Source organism: Octopus sinensis, linkage group LG16, assembly GCF_006345805.1.
Source record: "Octopus sinensis linkage group LG16, ASM634580v1, whole genome shotgun sequence".
Lineage (NCBI taxonomy): Eukaryota > Metazoa > Mollusca > Cephalopoda > Octopoda > Octopodidae > Octopus > Octopus sinensis.
This window is the reverse complement of record NC_043012.1, coordinates 54,852,802-54,878,291: the sequence shown is the minus strand read 5'-3', so window position 1 is coordinate 54,878,291 and position 25,490 is coordinate 54,852,802. Positions and strand designations below refer to the sequence as shown.

Here is a 25,490-nt window from a genome sequence, read left to right as displayed (position 1 = left end):
AATTTTCCAGAGTCCCTTAAAATATGATTGTAGATACCCAGTTTATTATTTTGTTGTGTGAACTGCCAAAATCTTATATAGACCCCAGTTGAAAACCACTTGTTTAGTCGAACAAATTGGCCCCAAAATTATTTTTTAAGCTTGATACTTATCCTATCAGTCATTTTTGCTGAACTGCTAAGTTACAGGGATGTAAGCAAACTAACACTGGTTGTCAAAAGTGTATGTGTGGAGGGACAACAATAAACACACACACAGACATATGGGACGGGCTTTCTTACAGTTTCCATCTACCAAATTCACTCACAAGGCACTGGTAAGTTTCTTGCTAAAGTAGAAGACACAAGCTCAAGGCACCACTTGCTGAGACTGAACCCAAAGTCAAATGGTTGCAATATTAGTGTCTTACCTACCCAACCATGCTTACACCTTGTGTCAAATATGTCCTGGGGATCAAAGTATATGAGAATATTATGCTACCCTAAATTTGGTGAATTACATAAAAAACTTGAAGAAATTAATAAGGGCACCACCAGGTGTAGAGCCTGTCACCTAATTTGACACACAACATATTTTACTTAACATGTAGCCCTTACTACTTCAAATATATTAGGGAGCCTTTTAAATGAAATTTGATAGCTACGTATATGTGTTTTCCCCCCCTTTGAACTTAGTGGTTCAACAAAAGAGAACAATAAAATAAGTATCTCGCTTTAAAAAAAAAGGGTCCTTCATTGATTTGATTTTGTTTAGCAACAAAGGAATCTTATTCAGCAACACAAATTTTAAGCATAACTATATTAACATGTTAGTTAACAAGACATCTTTGTAGTTCTGTGAATCTTGAAACATAGGATTTTAAAAACACAGTCAATATTTTCTCACGCCTTTGGTGAGTACCGGCGAGCTAGTGTCAAAAATGCAACCTAGTTGTAATTTTGACACTAATTTGGACGAAATTCCACTAAGCATTTTGCTTGGCATGATAACAATTCTGCTAAATATTTCTTTCTACTATAGGAAAAAGGACTGAAATTTTTTTGTGGAGGGGATCCAGTCAATTATGTTGACCACAGTACTTAACTGGTACTTGTTTTATTGACCTTGAAAGGATAAAAGGTGAAATTAGCCTTGGCAAAATCTGAACTCAGAACATGAAACTTGAAAGGATGAAAGGTAAAGTCTACTTTGGGTACATTACTGTATTTAATGCACGAGGGAATTTAATGCCATAGGGAATGTAAATATGGTTTCTTCTTTTTTGCTTGGACACTGGCTTTTAACTATAGGTTTCCCTTATCTAAAAAGTAATTTTTAATGAAAAAAAAAAAAAAATTTTCTAAACGATGAACTTTTATCTTACCTTATATATTATATATTACTTATTTATATAATTCCTATATATATGTATTTTTATATATCTATATATTTATATATTACTTTATATTTTTACGTATTTATTATTCTAGGTGTTGTAATGTTTTTTAAAAAATATATATATTTCTTAATCGCTAAAGTATTAACTTTTAACCGTGATGAACTGTATTCACACATTTTTCTTGCATTTTCTTATATGCTTTTACTGATGAGTTATGTTTCATCTTCCGTGATTATTATACATGTATATTCTATGATTAAATGTTCGAGATATGAAATGTTACGTGGATGGTTTTGTATTTGTTTGTTCTGCAACCATAATTTAATGTGTATGTATGTATATATGTATGTATGTATATATGTATGTATGTATGTATGTATGTATGTATATACACACACACACACACACACATACATACACATATATGAATACACATATATACACACACACATATGATGACTTTTCAGTTTCTGTCTACCAAATTCACTCACAAGGCTTTGGCCTGAGGCTATAGTAGAAGTCACTTGTCCACGGTGCCACACAGCAGGACTGAACCTGGAATCATGCGGTTGAGATGCAAGCTTCTTACCACAGAGTAACACCTGTGTGTGTGTGTGCGTGTGTGTGTGCGTGCGTGTGTGTATATATATATCTATATATGATGGGCTTCTTTTAGTTTCCATGTACAAAATCCATTCACAAGCTTTGGTCAGCCTGTACTTATTGCAGAAGACACTGGCCCAAGGTACGATGTAGTGAACTGAACCTGGAACCATATGAAAGTAATTCATAAAATGCAGACCCTGCTTTCAATAAATTTGTATTTTATTTTTGTCACCTGCTTTTAACAATGGGCAAATCAATGAATATATACATTTGTTTACGTTCTTAAGAATCAAAAAAAGGTCTAGGAAGCTAAGTCAGCATGATATTGGCCTACTCACCAAAATGTTAAAGGTTTTTATCTTGCCAGCAAAACTTCCTTGTATGTACCATTGACAAATTTCATTTAACTTTCAATAGCCCACTTCACATAACTGCAAATAGATACCATGAAGATGCATATTTGACTGTCATAGGCATTTGAGCAGCAAGGTACAATACATAATTCACTAAAATACTAGAGGTTTGTAGCCAGTCAATGAAACCTTCGCTGTATGTACTATTGACAAATTTCATGTAACTCTTAATAGCTCTCTTTGCATAACGGTATATAAATGTCATGAAGGTGCATAGTTCTTTCTCACAGGGCTTTGAACAGCAGGATATAGAATAATTCATGAATGTTTAATTAACTTTTAATGTTGACCTCTGAACACGTTAACGCTTTTACTCTTTTATTTGTTTCAGTCATTTGACTGTGGCCATGCTGGAGCACCCACCGCCTTTAGTCGGGAAAATTGACCCCAGGACTTATTCTCTGTATGCCTAGTACTTATTCTATCGGTCTCTTTTGCCGAAACACTAAATTACGTAAACACTCCAGCATCGGTTGTCAAGTGATGTTGGGGGGGGGGGACACAGACACACAAACATATACAGACACACATACACACACACACACACACACACACACACACACATATATATATAAGACAGGCTTCTTTCAGTTTCTGTCTACCAAATCCACTCACAAGGCTTTGGTCGGCCTGAGGCTATAGTAGAAGACACTTGCCCAAGGTGCCACGCAGTGGGACTGAACCCGGAACCATGTTGTTCGTAGGCAAGCTACTTACCACACAGCCACTTCTACGCCTAGAGTAAAAAAAAAAAAAAAAACCTGCTGCATGCTGTTGTTATGTTCAGAAAGAGAGAGACAATTAAAAGCATAACAACACATGTGCAAGCAAACACACACAAACACACGCAAACATGCATGCACACAAAATTCATTACATATATCCATATCGCACGGCAACACCTCGCAGGAATTGCAGCGGATAAAAAGAAAAAGAAAAAAAAAAAGGAAGACACGTGTTCCTGAAGACAATAATTTATAGCTCAGGTAGCTTTGTGTCTAAGTCAAAAATCAATAATTTATGGCAAGAACTAGGTAAACTGTGTCAAGGGGAGTTACGTGTAGTATTACACACTGTTTACTGTAGGAAGGGTTCCATCCATAAAAGAATTATCAGGAGTCTAGCACCATATTTGTGTCATAGTATTGCATAATTTACCATGTCTCCACCATCCACAGTTAAATATATCAGTTTTGTACATAATGATAATAAGCATGAGTTGATTTAAGAGGGAAAATGAACATACTGGTTGCATCTTTATATCTAGAAAGTTAAATATGGCTTGAAAATATTAAAAAATGATTTTTTGTCTTTAATCCATTGTCTTTTTATTTGTTTCAGTTGTCGGATTACGGCCATGCTGGGGCACTGCCTCGAAGAGCTTAGTCAAACAAATCAATCCCAGTATTTATATATATAATAATAGATAATAATTATCAGGAGTCTAGCACCATATTTGTGTCACAGTACTGCATAATTAAACATACTGGTTAATTTAACATACTACTACTATAATCATTTCTTAAATATAGCCACGAAACACGTGTCGTTATTCTACAAATTATATACATTTTTATTACTATTTTTTTTTGCAATTTACTTAATCATTGACATTTTATTGTTATTTTAATTTTAATATTTTTATTATATGTAATTTTCTAGATGGTGTAATTTAATTGTTCATTTTGAATTGATAAAAGGTGGGGTTTTTTTCTAATTTTTTATATATAATAATAAATATATAAATATATGCATATATGGGTACAAGACATAAAAAAAACGTGGAACACAATGAGAAACGAAAACATAAAGACCAAAACATAGAAACAAACTTTTTTTTCAAACAATGAAATAAACAGAGAAATGAGACATACAACACAAAGAATATTCCCCTTCTTCAGTTGTCCCTGTTTCATCTACTCCGCGTTCCGAAGGTAAGGACAAGTAAGTTTTATATATATATATATTTTCAGATGAATATGGTACTCAAGTTAAAGGCACCAGAATTTTGTATGGTATTATCCATGTAAATCAAATGGGGTGATTATAATCAAAATAAGCACAAAGATAGCCAAGGTAGTGTAGTACAATTGTTTCATGCTACTTCATTTTATTAAACATTGTAAGTATTACATCAGTTTTAAAACGTCGAGCAATCTTCAGCCACATATAGAATTTTTCAAATAAACTGACAATGCACATTCTTATACATTTGCCAAAGAGGGTAGATATATAGACAGAGAGGTTAATTTTATCATTAAGAACATGATGGTAGTATGTTCATTCTCCATCTGTAGATTTTACCACTAAGTTCACTTTGTTATTTAGATCTATCAGTGCGGAGGGGGTTTTTCATTCTTGGTTGAATGGAGACAAACAAGAATTTTTTTCTATTTATAGATAGAGGAAGGGGTAGTACAAATGTCAAACCATAAATCCATCCTTCTCTCTCTCTCTTTCGGAGAGGCACTGAGCAGTTATACGCACACATACACACACGGCAGTAACTTCCACCGACCGAATTCAATCACAAAGCTCCGGTCGGCTCAGGGCTATAGTGGAAGACACCTACCCAAAGTGCCACGCAGTGGGACTGAACCCGAAACCATGTAGCTAGGAAGCAAGCTCCCTAACCACACAGCCATGCCCGGGGAATTTAGTTCAGACATATTTGAATGTATTATAGCAAAAAACTAGTAGGCTGAAGTTTTAATTGAAAAATTCTATATGTGGCTGAAGATTGCTCGACATTTTAAAACTGATGTAATACTTACATTGTTTAATAAAATGAAGTAGCATGAAACAATTGTACTACACTACCTTGGATATCTTTGTTGCTTATTTTGACTATATATATATATATATATATATATATATATATTAAATCCTGGTACTATCAGCCTCCTTTTGCCAAACCACTAAGTTAAGAGGATGTAAACCATCCAATACAAATTGCTGGCAAGTGGTGGTGGGGGACAATCACAAAGACACACACACATAGATATATGCATACAATATCGGTGCCATATCATGTTAAAAGGCAAAGAAAACACGTATACATATAACAGTGGAGGGAACCTGTGGAAGAGGTAGACCTAGGAAGACACGGGATGAGGTGGTGAAGCACAACCTTTGAACATTAGACCTCAGAGAGGCAATGACAAGCAACAGAAACCTTTGGAGATATGCTGTGCTTGAGAAGACCTGGCAAGTCAAGTGCGATTGTAATTGCGACTGATACCAGTGTCGCATAACTGGCCTATTTAAAAGCACCTTTCAATTGTCGGGCAATATGCTATGCTGGTGAAGACCTGTTGAACCAAGTGAAATCGTAGTTGTGGCCGATGCCAGTGCCACCTGACTGGTAGCCGTGCCAGAGGCACGTAAAAAGTACCATTCCAGTGTGGCCAATGCCAGTGCCACCTGACTGGCTCCCATGAAAAGCACCCACTACGCACTCAGAGTGATTGGCATAAGGAAGAGCATCCATCAATAGAAACCTTGCCAAATCAGACTGGAGCCTGGTGCAGCCTTCTGGCTTGCCAGTCCTCATCAAATCGTCCAAACCATGCCAACATGGGAAGCAGACATTAAATGATGACGATGATGATATACAGGCATACCTTGTTTTACATAACCCCGATTTATGAAACCTCATCTTTATGAATTATAGATGGAAAATGAGCATCACTTTCGGTCTGTCAGCACCTGTTACCTCAAGCAATTACCTGCAATTGCTTTTTGCATTTGAAGTGTGTCAGTGCCTGCCCACCTCCCTTCATGTTAGCTCGCATTTCATCTTCCTTCGTTCCGTTCATCTTTTTTCATTTTTTATTTTTTACGCATCTTTAATTTTTTGAATACCCTCGTCATGGTTTCAAAAAGAAAGAATTCTGGCATGCAAGGATAAGATGAAACATAAAGCAATTTACTTTAGAAATAAAATACAAATTGATTAAACAACACTAAAAAGGTGCAACTGTTAAAGATTTATCAAAAACAATTTGATATGGCTCCTTCATGTGTGTGTACCATCTTGAAGCAAAAGGAAGATGATTTAAATACAGTTAAAGGAAGTTATGCTCTAAATTCAACTTAGTTACGAAGAAAAGATAACGAAAATTTTATTTCAGGCACAGAAAAACTTTTGACAGCTTGGATTAACAATCAAATTCATAGACTTCATATGCCACTTAGTCAGGTTATATTTCGAGGACAATTAGATGGATCAAATGAAACATTTGTAGCAAGCAATGGTTGCTAAAATTGTTTCAAAAAAACCCAGCAAATCTACACAATGTGAAGATCCATGAGAATCAAATCTAACGCAGATCAAAAAGCTGCAGAAACTTTTCCTCGCCAATTAGAAGATCCGATTGAAGAAGAAGGTTTTATACCGTCTCAAATATTTAATGTGGATGAGATGAGGCTATTTTGGAAATGAATGCCTTCAAGGAGTTTCACTGTGAGAGAAGAACCTTCAACATCAGGATTCAAAGATGCAAAAGATAGGATAATGTTGCTTCTGGGAGGAAATTGTGAAGGGGGCTGCAAACTCAAGCCCATGCTTATTTATCGATCTGGAAACCCCGTGCTTTAAAAGGAATTAATAAGACGAAGCTTCCTGCAATCTGAAAGCATAACAAAAAAGCTTGGGTGACAATAACTCTATTTGAAGATTGATTTTCTAATCACTTTGTTCCCAAAGTAGAAAAATATTGTAAGGATGAAAAAATTCCTTTCAAGATTCTTTTGATTATGGATCATATCCCCAGTCGTGCTGCATTTTTAAAGCATCACCATCAAAATATTAATGTTGTTTTTTACCTCCCCATACAACATCATTATTGCAGCCTATGGATCATGGAGCCATTTCATCGTTTAAATCGTACTATCTCCATTTCACCTTTGGAAGACTCGGCAGATTGATAAAGAAAATTGTCCTACGATTCAATAATTTCGGAAGAGTTTCAACATCCTTGATGCAATAAAAGTGATAAAGAAAGCATGGGATAAAATCACCGCAAGGAACATGAAAGGAATTTGGAAAAATCTCTGCACCAAATTAATTGACAATTTTCAAGGATTTGATAACCTTCATGAAGGTCTTCAAACACAAACTGACACGATCATAAACATTGCGAAGGAATTAAACTTTGAAACTTTGAAATTTCACCTGAAGATGTTAAAGAAGTTCTTTATGCTGACAGTGATGAAATCACAAATGGAGAATTGCTAGAAATGGAAAAGTTTGAACGTGAAGAAGAAAATGAAGAATCGCCTGAAAGATGCTTCTCTGCAAAAATGCTAAATGAACATGAAATCTACCATAAAACGAAAAAGAAATCTTTTCAACAAACAACTTCAGATAATTTTTTAATAAAGAAAACTAATGCGGACCAAACAGCAAAACAAGAAGAAACTCAACAAAAGGAATTGACGTGCGCTCAAGAGGCACCAGTGACAGAAGACACGATAGATAGGAATTAAATTTCATGAGCTGAATTGTTTTGTTTTATATATGTTTTTCTATTTTTTTCATTCTGTAGTTTGTGATTTAACAAAAAAATTATACTCTTGAATATTGCTATTTTTATCTTAACCATTTTTTTTTTCAATTTCAGAAAGTTTAAGAATTGACTTCCTTAGCAGGAACCAATTAGACGAATATTCATTGTTTTCTATGGACAATAATACCCCACTATATGAATTTTTCATTTTACAAATCTAGTCATTTGTAAACATGGAGTCTACTTGTATATAGATGCACAAATATATATACATATATACACATACACAAATATATACATATATACACATACACAATATATATACATATATACACATACACAAATATATACACATATATACACATACACAAATATATACATATATATATATATATATATATATACACACACACACACACAAGCACACATATAGTTCGCTTAGGCATAGAGATACTAAAAACCTGGTGTCAGAACTCAGTATACATACGCTTCAGAAAAAAGCATTAGTCAAGTACAAAGTGTAATAAGAGGTTATATAAATGACAAGGGAATAGGAAATTATGGCCTGAACTTCATTAGCTGACTGCTGTTTCTTCTATAAGGTGAAATGCACTCATAGTAGAGTATTGCTTCATAGCTTCATCAGAGCTTCAAAAACAAATCTCCCAATAAAGCTATAAAGTGATACACAAGCATTCAACTATAAGCACATTGCATATAGAAGCAAAAACGGCTGTAAGCAATTGAAGTCCATCACATAATTTCTAGTTTCCATGTCATTTACTTACACACATACACACGATGGCTTACACACAGTTTCTATCAACGTAATTTACTTACAAGGAATCTGTTGGCTCTGAGCTACAGTAGAAAACACTTGCCCAAGGTAACACACACAGTGGAACAAAACTCAAAACCATATGGTTGTAAAGAGAGCTTCCTAACAACAAAAATATTTCACTGGAATAAATCGAAATATTATTTGTCCTTCAGACAATACAGAAGATCAGACGTTTGCCCTTGAGAACTTTTATTGTATAATATGTCAAAGAATTACAATAAAATAAAAAAAATAATAAAAATTCATGCTTGAAAGAATTGCAAAGAATTAAAAGAAAAGGTCTAAAGCAAAGGTTCTTAACCATTTTTTTTTTCATCTATGAACCCCTCTTTGAATACTATTTTATTTTTGTAGACCCGATAGCCATTTGATGTTTACAAACAAGATTTATAGATATCTTCTTTCAAAATTCCCATTTTGCTTTTCACACATTAACTTGTGTAGGTTGAACTATGTAAAACAGAACAAAAATAAACCTATTTCTTGCAACAAATACATCTAAAGCAAAATTCTTTCAGGGAACCCTTAAAATAATATTGCAGATTTTCAGTTTACTATTTTGCTTGCTTGGACCCACAAAAATCTTATATGGAACCCTAAGTGTCATATAGACCCCGGTCTAAGGGGTCAGTGAGATAAAAACCAAAGTGACAATTGATAACAGACATTACAAACAATACAAAAAAATCTAGCAATATCTTGAATGTAGCTTGGTTAAGAACCCTACATCATACTGCAGTATGAGTCATTTATGTGTGTATGTGTGCGTACACACATGTGCACATGCATATATATATATATATATATGCATGTGAAGGCGCATGGCTCAGTGGTTAGAGCGTCGAGCTTACGATCGTGAGGTTGTGAGCTCGAATCCCGGACCGGGCTGCGTGTTGTGTTCTTGAGCAAGGCACTTTATTTCACGTTGCTCCAGTTCACTCAGCTGTAGAAATGAGTTGCGACGTCACTGGTGCCAAGCTGTATCGACCTTTGTCTTTCCCTTGGATAACACTGGTCTTCCATAAACAACCTCGCCCGGACTTGTGTCTAGGAGGGTAACTTTCTAGGTGCAATCCCATGGTCTGTGTCGTGACCGAAGGGGGTCTCCGAATATATATATGTATATACATACATACACATACATACATATTATTATTATTATTATCATCATCATCATCACCAAGTGAAGGTGGTGAGCTGGCAGAATTGTTAGCACGCCAGGCAAAATGCTTAGCAATATTTGGTCTGCTGCAACATTCTGAGTTCAAATTCTGCCGAGGTTGACTTTGCTTTTCATTCTTTTGGTGTTGATAAATTAAGAACCAGTGAAACACTGGGGTCGATATATTCGACAAGTCTTCTTCCTCCTAAATTTCAGGCTTTGTGTCTCCGTTAGAAAGGATTATTATCATTATTATTATTATTATTATTATTAGTGTTCAGGTCACTGCTTGGGATCGAACTCGGAATCTTGGAGTTAGTAGCCCGCACTCTTATCCATTATGCCATATGCCCGTGAGCATATGGCGTAGTGGTTAAAAGCGTGGGGCTACTTATCGGTTGACAACCAATGTTCATGTGTTTCAGCAGAAGAGATCGATTGAATAAGTACTAGGCTTACAAAGAATAAGTACTGGGGTTGATTTCTTCAACTAAAACCCTTTAAGACGGTGCTCCACCATGGCCACATTCAAATGAGTAAAAGAATAAAAGAAGAAACCATTTCCAGCATCCAAAATACACTCTCTATTCAAATTTCTCTCCAAAAGATGGTGTCAGTGCATACATAAGACTTCACCCTCTCTGCCCATCACTTCTCTCACCTGGATTTCAACACAATGACTTGTAATTACACTGGCTCAAAGTCTATCTCTTTCATTCCCCCAAATACATTTTCCTGCTCTATTTCCGTCTCTGAACTCCTCAAACCACCAACAAGTCTTACATATATTCCCCCCCATGATTAAACATGGCGCAGGAGTGGCTGTGTGGTAAGTAGCTTGCTAACCAACCACATGGTTCCGGGTTCAGTCCCACTGCGTGGCATCTTGGGCAAGTGTTTTCTGCTATAGCCCCGGGCCGACCAATGCCTTGTGAGTGGATTTGGTAGACGGAAACTGAAAGAAGCCTGTCGTATATATGTATATATATATAAGTGTGTGTGTGCATGTTTGTGTGTCTGTGTTTGTCCCCCTAGCATTGCTTGACAACCGATGCTGGTGTGTTTACGTCCCCGTCACTTAGCGGTTCGGCAAAAGAGACCGATAGAATAAGTACTGGGCTTACAAAGAATAAGTCCTGGGGTCAATTTGCTCAACTAAAGGCGGTGCTCCAGCATGGCCGCAGTCAAATGACTGAAACAAGTAAAAGAGTAAACATGTTTTTCATGGAAGGTTGAAAACGAATTATACCACTTGTATGACAATGACACACCTTTACAATTATAAAACAATGTCAGGTAAGACAACGGGGCTCATACACACAAACACACACACAAGACAATGAAATCAGTTGTTTAACTTGTTTTAGTAATTCTTTAGCATTTTAATTCTCTAAGTTTTTAATTCTCACCCATTAATTTATTTTTTTATTAATGTACCCTCTATTTATTAATGTATTTTTCATATATACTCTTTTACTTGTTTCAGTCATGTGACTGTGGCCATGCTGGAGCACCGCCTTTAGTCAAGCAAATCGACTTACTTTTTGTAAGCCTAGTACTTATTCTATTGGTCTCTTTTGCCGAACCGCTAAGTTACAGGGATGTAAACACACCAACATCAGTTGTCAAGCGATGTTGGGCGGGGGACAAATACAGACATACAAACACACACACACATATATATACATATACATATATACGACAGGCTTCTTTCAGTTTCCGTCTACCAAATCCACTCACAAGGCTTTGGTCGGTCCGAGGCTATAGTTGCTATAGGTGCCACACAGCGGGACTGAACCCGGAACCATGTGGTTCATAAGCAAGCTACTTACCACACAGCCACTCCTACGCCTATAAATATTTTTTTTACTCGTTTAATTTCCAGTTGCTTCTTTCTTTATGTTTCGTTACAGGTACTGAAATTCTCTTATTATCATCTTAGCTCAGATTTGAAGTATATTTTTTTTTTCTGAACAGATTACAGTATCTTACAGTTAGGAAAAAAATTACAGTCTATCTTTCTCATAGAAACTTTAACTAAACAGCCTGTCTTCCATACAGCAGCCTGTTTCTTTAGCCATTAGTGGTCAATAATATGAGTGACCTCAATAATAATGTACTTTTGATACAGCCTAAAAACACAAGCACTTTATCTTCTTTATGGAGGTCAGTAAAAGTTTAACTACAATAGGAATTCCTACCATATCAGATTTCAATACTACTACTTTATTTTTCCTAAGTAGAGGTACTTTCCCTCACTCTCCAGGCAGGTTACTGCTGGTCAATTTTGAGATAGTTTACTACTGTGACATGTTGGCTTCTGTTCTCTTTTCCTAGCAGTGTGATTGCTTTGAGAAAGATATACTGAGTACTTTTTTCCCCCTAAATCTATGTAATGCTGCTATGAATTAAATGTGGACGGATGAATGTGCAGAACTAATGCAACACGGAATTATCTGAAACACACCTAAGCAAATTGTAAATTGTAAAATACGAATTAAAAATGTATAATTCCCCATTCTCCATTCTATAGGCGCAGGAGTGGCTGTGTGGTAAGTAGCTTGTTTACCAACCACATGGTTCCGGGTTCAGTCCCACTGCATGGCACCTTGGGCAAGTGTCTTCTACTATAACCTCGGGCCGACCAAAGCCTTGTGAGTGGATTTGGTAGACGGAAACTGAAAGAAACTCGTCGTATATATGTATATATGTGTGCGTATATGTTTGTGTGTCCGTGTTTGTGCCCCTAGCATTGCTTGACAACCGATGCTGGTGTGTTTATGTCCCCGTCACTTAGCAGTTCGGCAAAAAAGAACCGATAGAATAAGTATTAGGCTTACAAAGAATAAGTCCCGGAGTCAATTTGCTCAACTAAAGGCTGTGCTCCAGCATGGCCGCAGTCAAATGACTGAAACAAGTAAAAGAGAGTTTGTATTTTATATAATTGATTAAAGAAGCAGAAAGGATCCATATAGGATGACTCCTTTAACTCACAAGAAAGTATATATATATCAAAGATCAAAAGAAAAACAAACATGACGACTAACCTGCAGGCCTGCAACAGACGAAATTGGTCTGATAATGAAATTGATGTCTTAATTAACTCTTGGTTCTCTCTTTCCCAAACAGAAAATTTAAATGCTTTGTGTTTGAATGAGATTGCCGAAAAAACATCGCAAATAATCAACACACGATCCGTTAAACAGATTCGTAGCAAACTGAAGCATATCGAAGACTCTTTCAAACTAACTAAAGGCCATTTTGAAAAACTTCTTTATATTTTCACTATTCAAGAACAGCAACAGCTAGAAAATCAACAACAACAACAACAGAATGAGCCACTCCTAGGTCCCAGCATAATAGCTGACCCTAACAACCGCTCTCACAGCAACCACCACAATTATCATCATCATCATCATCACCATCACTGCCACCATCGTCTTCTATCACCAAAAATGCTACTAATAAAAAACCAAATAAGAAACCACTGCTCTCTTCCCCCACATCGCCACCTCAATACTACTGCAGTAACAAAAACCTAAAAAAAACATATGAAGCAGAATGCACCCGCCCCAAAATATGCCGTTATTCACTGCGTCAGAGGCTCTGCACAAGTAGTGACTGCATCTTCACACATCTACCTGGCACTAGACGCACTACCGGCCAAGGCCAAAGCACGCATCCCACAATAACATCAACACCACCAAATAGTAAATCGAAAGTCAAAACACACAACTCAGAGTCCCAAAATCTGCCGGTATTCCCAACGTGAGAGAATATGTCTGCTGAGTGACTGTCCCTTCACTCATCTTCCAGGGACCCGACGCACAAACAGAAACGGGGCTTCAAGCCAACACACAAACCAGAGTAAAAATAAAAATAAAAACACACCATGCTGCAGTAATGCTGGTCCAGTCTTTTCACGAAGACACAAAAACAACAACAACAAAAGCGGAAACTACAACCCTATCCAACAGTGCAACCACACCTCCAGCCAAAAACTGCTCCCCAAGCAGGAAAATTCTTTTTTAGCCATGTTGAACATGGCAAAAGAGATACACAAAAACATTCTAGCCATCACTCAACACCATCCTATGCTATTATCCCAGTGCACCAATTCCCCACATTGCTGTCACTAACACACAAAAAAAATCCAAGCCCCCTGCAACAGTCAAAACCAGCCACTACACTAACCTCCACATTTCTACTCAATGCACAAGGTGTCAGCCCTTCCATCAATGCACAAAAATGGAAGGTCCAATTCATTGAAGACTGGGTTGGTAACCATTCACACCACATCCCTTTCTTCATTCTCACTGAGACCCACCTTGACAACTCCCACTTGGAAGCCGAAGTGAGAGTGAAGAATTTCACAACCATCCGCGCGGATCGTATCGGCAGGAGGAAGGGTGGAACTGCCATTTTCCTGCATGATTCGTTTACGGCAGATGGAAATAGCATATTTTCCAACGGCTACTGTGAATCAGTCACCGTGCACAACAAAGCCAATGACCTGACAGTAGTTGGGCTCTATAGGCCACCCCAAACACCCATACTGCGCTTTAAAGAATGCCTCAACAGCATTAAGTGCTTTATTCAACAGTGCCATTCTAGCAACCTACTCATGATGGGAGACTTCAATCTACCCTGTGTTGACTGGACTACAAACTGTTTGAAACCAAGCACTCCTGCCTCAACCGCTGACAAAGAAGCAGTAGAGTCACTTTTCGACTTTATGAATGAGTTTTTCTTGTCCCAACTTGTCCTTGCACCAACAAGACATCAGAAGAACATTTTGGACCTAGTGTTTAGTAACCACACTAACACTATACATAACATTACAGTAGAAAAAACCCTTCTTTCAGACCATGACATGGTTCTCTGTAACATGAAATTCCACCAGCCGAAAGCTAATCCTAGTGACCTCCCTCCAGCCCACCCATTTGATAACATGGATCTCCATAATGCCAACTGGGTTGCAATCAAGAACGAGCTATCACATGTTGACTGGTTCTTTACACATACACAGATCTCCACCAACAATAAAACATCTTGGCAGATCTTTGTAGACACCATCACAATCATATGTGCAAAACACTCCCCACCAAGACCTGTGAACAAAAAGTGCAGAATCCCCCAAAACAGAAAAACTATTATCAGAAAAATAAAAAGAACAAACTAAAATACTGCCAACAGCAATGAAGACCCTAATCAATAACCAAAGATCAGTTGAGGAGAAGTGGGCCATTGAAAAAATCAAACTCAACCCTAAAGTGTTCTTTTCATTTGCGAGGAAACACAGGGTCACTGTCTCCACTGTTGGCCCTCTAATTGATGAAAATGGCACTCTCCAAGATAATGCCAAATCCATGGCCGAGATACTGCAGAAACAATACTGCTCTGTTTTCAGCAATCCTGATATGGCCGATCTGGGCTGTATCAGTGATGTCAACCCCCAACACACTATATCGGACATAACGTTTGGTGCCCCTGATGTCTTAGCATCGATAAACGAAATAAAACACAATTCAGCAGTAGGCCCCGATAGGTTCCCTGCTTGTGTCCTGAAGGTGTGTCGACACCAACTTGCATCTCCCCTTGCTAATCTGTGGAGAAACTCACTAGATGCTGGCTATATTCCTAAAAACTTTCTATCCCAGTTTTCAAAAAAGGAAACAAGTCCCTTGCAGTGAACTACCGTCCGATCTCACTCACCTCTCATATCATCAAGGTATTTGAGAGGGTGGTGAGATCTCGAATAACCCAATTTCTGGAAAGCAACAGACGGCTGATCTCTAACCAACATGAGTTCCGTAATGGAAGGGACTGCCTAACGCAGCTCCTGCATCACTTTGATGACATTTTGAGAGCTTTGGGAGGGAGCTCCAACACCGATGTCATCTACCTTGATTTCAGCAAGGCCTTAGACAGGGTTGATCACAAGATCCTATTGAAAAAACTATCCAACATTGGTGTCTCTGGAAAGTTACTGAAATGGATCAAGTGTTTCCTGACAGACAGATCTCAACATGTTGTAGTTGAAGGAGTAAAATCAAGCCCAGCTAAAGTCAGTAGTGGCGTTCCGCAAGGCACTGTGCTGGGCCCACTTCTTTTCATCATCTACATTAATGACATTAATGACATCATCAAGCACAGCAACATAAAAATCTTTGCAGATGATTCCAAGCTCCAGAAGGTCATAAATGAGGCGAGTGACCGGACATGCCTTCAGTCAGATCTACTGGCTGTTATCCAATGGGCAGAAAAGAACAATATGCTGCTGAACGAGGATAAATTCGAGTTAATCCACTTTGGAAAAGAGGATGCCCTGAAACTCCCATACTCCCTTCCTTCAGGTGAAACTCTCATGGCATCCAACAACATCAGAGACTTGGGAGTAATTGTGGACAACAACATAAGCTGGGCCACTCATATAAACACCAAAGTTGACATGGCCCGCAGAATGTATTCCTGGATTCTCAGAACTTTCCAGTCGAGAGATATCCACACCATTATCCTTCTCTTCTCCACTTTTGCCCGACCCCACCTTGAATACTGTTGTCCACTGTGGTCTCCCCACACAAAACAAAGTATCATAAAAGTTGAAGCACCTCAAAGGGCAATCACAAAAAAGATAGATGGCATGACAGGCCTTGACTATTGCGGTCGACTAGAAAAGCTAAAACTTTATTCTCTCCAACGTCACCGTGAGCGCTACATCATGATGTGGAAAATATTCCATCAGTATTGCCCAAATGATGTTGGCATCACCTTTAAGGTACATCCAAGGCTTGGGCCCTGTGCCATCCGTCCACAACAAAAATCGCACTCTCATCTCATAACAACAATACGGCACAATTATTTCACCTCAATTGGCCCCGCTCTCTTTAACATTACACCAAAACACATTAAAACAGAAACAGACCCTACAGGGTTCAAGAAGTCTTTGGACAGATTCCTTCAAGAAATCCCGGATAAACCCCCTACACCCGGTTATGTCTCTGTAAACAATAACTCTCTACTTGAGTGGGCCATAGTGCCCAAATTCTGATTTGAAAGACTTCACCAGGTGGTGCTATTAAGTTAGACATGGCCTGGGCCAATAATGGTCGAAACCTATCAAAGTATCAAAGTATATATATATATATATATATATATACTTTGATATATATATATATACTGTTCTGTAATGGTAAGATAAAAAAAAAAACTATCTGGTGAGAGAAAAATATTGTTTAGGCATGGCTATGTGGTAAGAAGCTTGCTTCCCAACCACATGGTTCCAAGTTCAGTTCCACAGTGTGGCAACTTGATCAAGTGTCTTTTACAACAGCTTTGGGCCGACCAAAGCCTTGAGAGTGGATTTAGTAGATGGAAGCTGAAAGAAGTCCGTCATGTGTGTGTGTGCGCGTATGTCTTTGTGTCTGCCCTCGCATAATCACTTGACGACCAGTGTTGGTGTGTCTACATCCCCATAACTTAAGCGGTTCAGCAAAGAGACCAGTAGAATAAGTAAGTACTAGGCTTAAAAACAAGTCCTGCAATTGAATTGTTCAACAAAAACACTTCGAGGCGGTGCTCCAGCATGGCTACAGTCAAATGACTGAAACAAGTAAAAGAATAAAAAGAGTAATGTATTTTTATGAGCTACTAAGTTTCGTGCGATGGAGCTAACTCAGACAGCATTTTATAACAGGTCTGGTGCTTTCACTCAATCCTCCAGAGGAACGCACACAAAGGCTTCTTTTCAGTTGCTTTCTGGTAAATCAACACACACGGCTATAACAGAATTTTTGGGAAGGAGAAATTTACCTCTAGTACTTAGCTGGTTCTTTATTTTACCAAGTATGGCTCAGTGGTTGGAATGTCAGACTCACAATCATGAGGTAGTGAGTTCAATTCTTGGATCCGGGTGTGTGTTATGTTCTTGAGCAAGACACTTTATTTCACGTTGCTCCAGTTCACTCAACTGTAGAAATGAGCTGTGGCATCACTGGTGCCAAGCTGTATCAGCCTTTGCCTTTCCTTTGGATAACGTCAGAGGTGTATAGAGAGGAGGCCAGTATGCATGAGCGACTGTTGGTCTTCCATAAACAACCTTTCCCGGACATGTGCCACAGAGGGGAACTTTCTAGGATCAATCCCATGGTTGTTCATGACCAAAGAGGGTCTCCTTGGGTAACACTGGTGGTGTGGAGAGGGGAGGCTAGTATGCATGGATGACTGCTAGTTGCCCATAAAACAACTTTGCCCAGATTGTGCCATAGCTGGGGAGCTTTCTAGGTGCAATCCCATGGTCATTCATGACCAAAGGGGGTCTTTAACCCTTAAGCCTTTATTTTACCAACCCCAAAACGACAGGAGGGAAAATTGATCTCAGCAGGATTTGAACTCACAATAAAAAGAATGTTAACTAAGTGCTATGAGGCATTTTGCCTGATGCTATAATGATTCTGCTAATCTGCCATTTAAGTGGATGATGAGGACAAGAACAACGACTATGATAATGATGATGATGATGGTAGTAGGGATGATAACTAGGTCTAAAATGATAGTGATGGTGATGACAGTGGATGTTGAGAGCATCATCATCATCATCATCATCATTTAACGTTCGCTTTCTATGCTAGCATGGGTTGGACGATTTGACTGAAGACTGACGAACCAGATGGCTGCACCAGGTTCCAATCTGATCTGGCAGAGTTTCTACAGCTCGATGCCCTTCCTAACACCAACCACTCCAAGAGTGTAGTGGGTGCTTTTACGTGCGAGGGCCTGTCAGGCAGTACTGGCAACAGCCACACTCAAGTGGCGTTTTTTACATGCCACCTGCACAGGAGCCAGTCCAGCGGCACTGGCAACAACCTTGCTCAAATGTTTTCACGTGCCACTGGCAGACGTGCCAGTAAGGTGACACTACTAACAATCACATTTGAATGGTGCTTAGCACGGAAGGCAGTCAGCTGCTCTGGCAGCGGACCAAGCTCAGATAATGCTGGTACTGATGATGATGGTGGTAGTGGAAGTGAGGGGAATAATGATGATGATGCTGGTGGTAGAGGGTGATAACATCCATGGTATGATGAGGAAGAACGGATGGAGCAGAAAATGAATATCATGGTAATGGTGAAAATACTATTGAATAATGTTAATGAAGTGGTGGTGATAGCAGAGGTGGTGGTGGTGGCGGCAACAGCAACAGCAGCAGCAGTAGTAGTAGTAGTAGTAGTAGTAGTAGTCATACCTTGATATACTGTGAAAACAGGACATATTGAAGATGTCTTAATATTATAAAAGACGATGGACTCTTCAATCAAGGAATATAATTTCTCAGCCATTAATTTTCCAACCATTAATCAACACCTTCAAAGTGACTGCAACAGACTGGTGAATTAGAATTAATCTTTCACCAAAAACCTAAGAGATTTCACCTCAAAATTCTTCTATGTTCTAAGGATGGAGTTCTGATATCTTGGAGTAGAATTTAATTTTTGATTCAAATTCAGTAGAAATTTCTTAAAATAGCTAAATTAGCGCTAACATATTTAATGCAAAGAAAAGTCAAAGAAGATTAATTAGAAATAATTATGCAGCAAAGAGAAAAAAGGTGCAGGCATGGCTGTGTGGTAAGAAGCTTGCTTACGAACCACATGGTTCCAGGTTCAGTCCCACTGTTTGGCATCTTGGGCAAATGTCTTCAACTACAGCCTTGGGCCAACCAAAGTCTTGTGAGTGGTAAATGGAAACTGAAAGAAGCTCATCGCATATATACATATATGCGTGTGTGTGTGTGTGGCTGATACCAGTGCCCCGTGAATAGCTCCCTTAAATATGGACCTTAAACGATGATGATGATGATATATGTATGTATATATTTATGTGTGTCTTTGTGTCTGTGTTTGTCTCCCCCATCACTACTTTGTCTCCATCATCCCCACTACCATCATCATCATCATCATCATAGTCGTTGTTCTTGTCCTCATCAACTTGAATCACAGATTAGCAGAATTATTATAGTATCAAGCAAAATGCCTCATGGAACTTACTCTTTTACTTGTTTAAGTCATTTGACTGCGTCCATGCTGGAGCACCGCCTTTAGTCGAACAAATCGACCCTAGGACTTATTCTTTGTAAGCCTAGTACTTATTCTATCAGTCTCTTTTGCCGGATCGCTAAGTTACGGGGACGTAAACACACCAGCATTGGTTGTCAAGCGATGATAGGGGTGACAAACACAGACACACAAACATATAGATACACATACATATATATATTCATGTATCCGACGGGCTTCTTTCAGTTTCCATCTACCAAATCCACTCACAAGGCTTTGGTCGGCCTGAGGCTATAGAAGAAGATGCTTACCCAAGGTGACATGCAGTGGAATGAACCCAGAACCATGTGGTTCGTAAGTAAGCTACTTGCCACACAGCCACTCCTGCGCCTATGAACATTCTTTTTATCGTGAGTTCAAATCCTGCTGAGATCAACTTTGTTGGTGCGTTTATAACCCTGTAACTTAGCAGTTCAGCAAAAGAAACCGATAGAATAAGTACTAGGCTTAAAAAAGTAAGTTCTGGGGTCAATTTGACTAAAACCCTTCATGACCACAGTCAAATGATTGAAACAAATAAAAGAAAAAACAAAAAAAAAAAAAAATGATATTCATTTCTGGTTGATAGTAGATACCAATAAGGTGGCAAGCTGATAGAATTGGTAGCAAGCTAGGCAAAAATGCTTAGTCGGAGATTGTTGGTCTTCACATCCTGAATTCAAATTTTGTCAAGGTCAACTTTGCCTTTCATCTTTTTGGAGGTCAATAAAATAAGAACCAGTTGAACACTGGGGTCGATTTAATTGACTTAAGCCCTCCTGTAAACCTGCCGGCCTTGTGCCAAAATTTGGAACCAATTATAATAACCATTATGGCAGCAAGCTGGCAGAATCCTTAGCACACTGGACAAAAACATTTAGCGGCATTTCAACAGTCTTTGGATTCTCAGTTCAAATTCTATTGAAGTCAATTTTGCTTTTTATCTCTTTGGGGTCAATAAAATTCCAGGTCTTCAGATTCTCAGTTCAAATTCTATTGAAGTCAATTTTGCCTTTTATCTCTTTGGGGTCAATAAAATTCCAGTTGAACACTGTGGTCGATTTAAAACCTGAAAACCTGCTGGCTTTGTGCCAAAATTTGGAGCCAATTATAATAACCATTAAGGCAGTGAAGTAGTAGATTTGTTAGTACACCAGGTAAAAATGCTTAGCGGCATTTCGTCTGTCTTCACATTCTGAGTTCAAATTCCACCAAAGTTGACTTTACCTTTCATAAGTCGATAAAATAAATAACAGTTAAAGAACAAGGTTGATGAAATCAACTTACTCTCACCTCCCCTAAAATTGCTGGCCCTGTGCCAAAATTTGAAATTGATAATAATAACCACTACAGTCGGCACAGCCACCACTCTTTTACTTGTTTCAGTCATTTGACTGTGGCCATGCTGGAGCACCGCCTTTAGTTGAGCAAATCGGCCCCAGGACTTATTCTTTGGAAGCCTAGTACTTATTCTATTGGTCTCTTTTGCTGAACTGCTAAGTTATGGGGATGTAAACACACCAGCATCAGCTGTCAAGCGATATTGGGGGGACAAACACAAATAACACAAACATACATATATATATATATATATATATACATACAACAGGATTCTTTCAGTTTCCATCTACCAAATCCACTCACAAGGCTTTGGTCGGCCCGAGGCTATAGTAGAAGACACTTGCCCAAGGTGCCATGCAGTGGGACTGAACCCGGGACCATGTGGTTGGTAAGAAAGCTACTTACTACACAGCCACTCCTACCACTACCACCACTATTTTTACAACTGCTGGCATATAAGGTCATCCTTTCGGTGGGGGGAGGGGTCAATAAATTAAGTACCAGTGAAACACTAAGGTTGATACAATCAACTTTCCCCCTCCCCCAAATTTCAGGCCTTGTGCCTGTAGTAGAAAGGATTATTGTGGGATAAACCCTTTTGTTACCGTATTTATTTTTGAGAGGCTCTGTGTTTCTTTTAATTAATTTTAAATATATAACAAAGAATTTAGTAAAATGACTTAGTTATCATTAAGCTAGTGTTAGGAACATAAATTGGTGGAAGATTTTAATTCGATACTTATGAAAAACAAGACATTTGTACTAGAGAGCCAGAGGTGGTTTTGGCCGGGTTGATATCAAAAGGCTAACTCATGTATAAGCTTGTAACTGTGGGAGTTCAATGACGCGATTGTTTACTTTTAGAATGACATTGTAGGGTTGGTGTGAAAGGTTGGATCAGGCTGCTTTGAACATAAAACAGGTAAGATATTTAGGGCTAGATATGGCTTGTTTGAATGCTAAAGAGTTACAATGATCTAAATTAGAGGTTTCCATCGAAATTTCATTTTATGTTCAAAACACCAAGTTAATGCCAAGACCCCCTTTGGTCATAAATGACCATGGGATTGCACCTAGAAAGTTACCCTCCCAGGCACAATTCCAGCAGTTGCCCATGCATACTGGCCTCTCCTCTCCAGGCAACCAGTGTTATCCAAGGGAAAGGCAAAGGCAGATACAGCTTGTCACTTGTGATGTTGCAACTCATATCTACAGCTGAGTGAACTGGAGTTATGTGAAATAAAGTGTCTTGCTCAAGAACACAACACGCAGCCCAGTTTGGGATTCGAACACACAACCTCAAGATCGTAAGCTCGACGCTCTAACCACTGAGCCATGCACCTTCACCAATTTAATAAAGATAAAAAATATTCTACTAAATAATGCTTTCTTTTATCTTTTATTTCTTTTACTTACTTCAGTCATTTGATTGCAGCCATGCTGGATCACTGCCTGGTACTTATTCTATCAGTCTCTTTTGCCAAACCGCTAAGTTACAGGAATGTAAATACGCCAACACTGGTTGTCAAGGAGTGGGTGGTGGCGAAAACACACACACACACACATATACACATATGACGAGCTGCTTTCAGTTTCTGTCTACCAAATCCACTCACAAGTCTTTGCTTGGCCTGAGGCGAGAGTAGAAGAAACTTGCCCAAGGTGTCATACAGTGGGACTGAACCCAGCACCACATGGTTCGGAAGTAAGCTTCTTACCACATAGCCATGCCAGCAGCTTATTTCAACAGAAATATGGCACCAAAAGTATTAAATAAAGAAGGCTAGATTGGACAAAGTAGTTATTCCCTGGCATACAAAAAGATGAGATGGTTGAGGCTAGGACGCTCTTGACTATAGGATTCTGTGATTCTGTGATTCCTTTGTTTAACAATTCTGTGATTCCATGATTCCTTTGTTGCTTGCTTCATTATTTCTAGTGAGCACAATATTTCAATGCAAGTTATTTTAACCCTTTCATTACCATATCTCTGTTGAAATACACTGCTATTGTTTCAATCAATTTTCAAAATAATGAAGAATTTATTAAAATAACTTTGCCATTATCAAGTTGGTGTTTGGAATGTAAATAAATCATTGAAGATTTTGCTGGAAGGTTTTAATTTAGATCTCTTTGAAACAGGGAACTTGTTTCATAGAATCGTGGGTGGTATCAGGCAGGTTGACATCAAAAGAGTTAATGCTGCTTTATTTCTTTCCTTCTTTCTTTTTCTTCTTTCACCCCACCCCCTCTCTCTCTCTCTCTAATCACTTCTAAATACTTCTTTATTTCTTCAATTATTATTTTTTGATCATCTTTGGCTTCTTAAGTCGTTCTGCAGGAAGACTTGCAACTAAGCAAAACATTAACAACAAGAGCACAAACCTCCGCCAACGCAACACCAACGTCCTCTCAACGATTAGCCAGAGATGACTTTTTTAAAAATGAGAATATCTGAAATAAACTCAACTGCTCTCACAAACAAGAATACTAAAAATGAACCCGACTGCTCTCAAAATTTAAGTAAAAAAACGGCAAAATAATCCAGAATCCTTGCCCGTGGCATCTTGGGCAAGTGTCTTCTGCTATAGCCTCGGGCTGACCAATGCCTTGTGAGTGGATTTGGTAGACGGAAACTGAAAGAAGCCTGTCGTATATATGTATATATATACATGTATGTGTGTGTGTTTGTGTGTCTGTGTTTGTCCCCCTAGCATTGCTTGACAACCGATGCTGGTGTGTTTACGTCCCCGTCACTTAGCGGTTCGGCAAAAGAGACCGATAGAATAAGTACTGGGCTTACAAAGAATAAGTCCCGGGGTCGATTTGCTCGATTAAAGGCGGTGCTCCAGCATGGCCGCAGTCAAAATGACTGAAACAAGTAAAAGAGTAAAAGAGAGAGTACCTGATTGATCGCAATGGTGGTCATGGAATGTGAAGGTAGCTGTAGAAAATTTACTAACAGTAATAAATAGTTTATCCTTATCTAATACAAGCCAAAGTTAACAAATTTACCATTCAAAATAGTTTCAAAGGTGGAGTTAATAATAATAAGTTCTACTCGGGAATTATTAAATGAATAACATGAGACCTTTTGGTTTTCCCTTCTCTTAAATTCGGCCTTCCTTTAGTATTCCTGTTGTTCTAAATTGATGTACAGATGTATGTATATATGTAAGTATACTGTAAAGTGTTAATGTGTATGTATAATATATAATACTCAGGATACCATGACAGACCTTAACTAATTTCCTTGGATTCAAGGGATTCATTGTCATATGAATTAATACAACTAAATAGTAGAATATTTTTATCTTTATTAAATTGGTGAAGGCACATGGCTCAGTGGTTAGAGCGTCGAGCTTAAAATCTTGAGGTTGTGTGTTCGAATTCTGAATGTGGTTGTCTGATTAGGAAATTTGCTTCCCAACCACATGGTTTTAGCTTCAGTCTTCCATGCATGGCACTTTGGATAAAATGTCTTCTAATATAGCCACGGGCTGATCAAAGCTTTGTGAATGAATTTGGTGATGGAAACTGAAAAAAGCCCAGTGTGTATATGCCTGCGTTTGGGTAAGTTTGTATCTTTTTGTCTTGAAATTGCATAATTGTTGCAAATGAATGCCATTCATTTCCAATATCCCATAAAAACATGCCAGGCCATGAGGAAATATTAGCTTCCTTGGAAACAGATAAGGATTGACAACAGGAAGAGCATCTGGCCATAGAAAACAGAAAACTCCATCCAACCAGCATGCAAAAGTGGACAGTGAAATGACAGTGGTGGTGGTGATCATCATCATCATCATCATCATCATGATCATGATGACAATGATGTAATTTCTGTGTATTGAGAAAAGACCCTGCACAATGGCTGTGACAATAAGGCTTTGAATTCCTGAATACATTGCCAATAGGTCAACAACTTAACCTGATATGGATTGTGCTTCATAAATAATAGTATAAAATTAATGAGACTCAGTGTATTTGATGAAGTTTAATTAATTTACATATGCAGTGTTGGCTGAAATCAATAGTTTTATTCTGTGGTTCACTGTAACATTATAAACAAACTCTGCTAATGAGTTAGTAATTTATTAATAGGACAAATAATGATGAAATATTTGAAGTCTTTTTTTCTTTCA

General features: G+C 38.2%; 1 protein-coding gene across 4 annotated transcripts in view; it reads right to left on the bottom strand.

Annotated features, from left to right (window-relative positions):
- The window catches only part of LOC115220492 (hybrid signal transduction histidine kinase L-like), a 91,356-nt gene that overhangs the window by 33,905 nt on the left and 31,961 nt on the right, over positions 1-25,490 (bottom strand). For 2 of the 4 annotated variants that reach the window (XM_036510139.1, XM_036510138.1), the window contains exon 2: positions 2,323-2,415. The exons of the other annotated variants lie outside the window; for them this stretch is intronic. The gene's annotated coding sequence lies outside the window, so the exon portion shown is untranslated. The remainder of the gene's footprint in view (positions 1-2,322; positions 2,416-25,490) is intronic. 4 annotated transcript variants of the gene reach the window in all.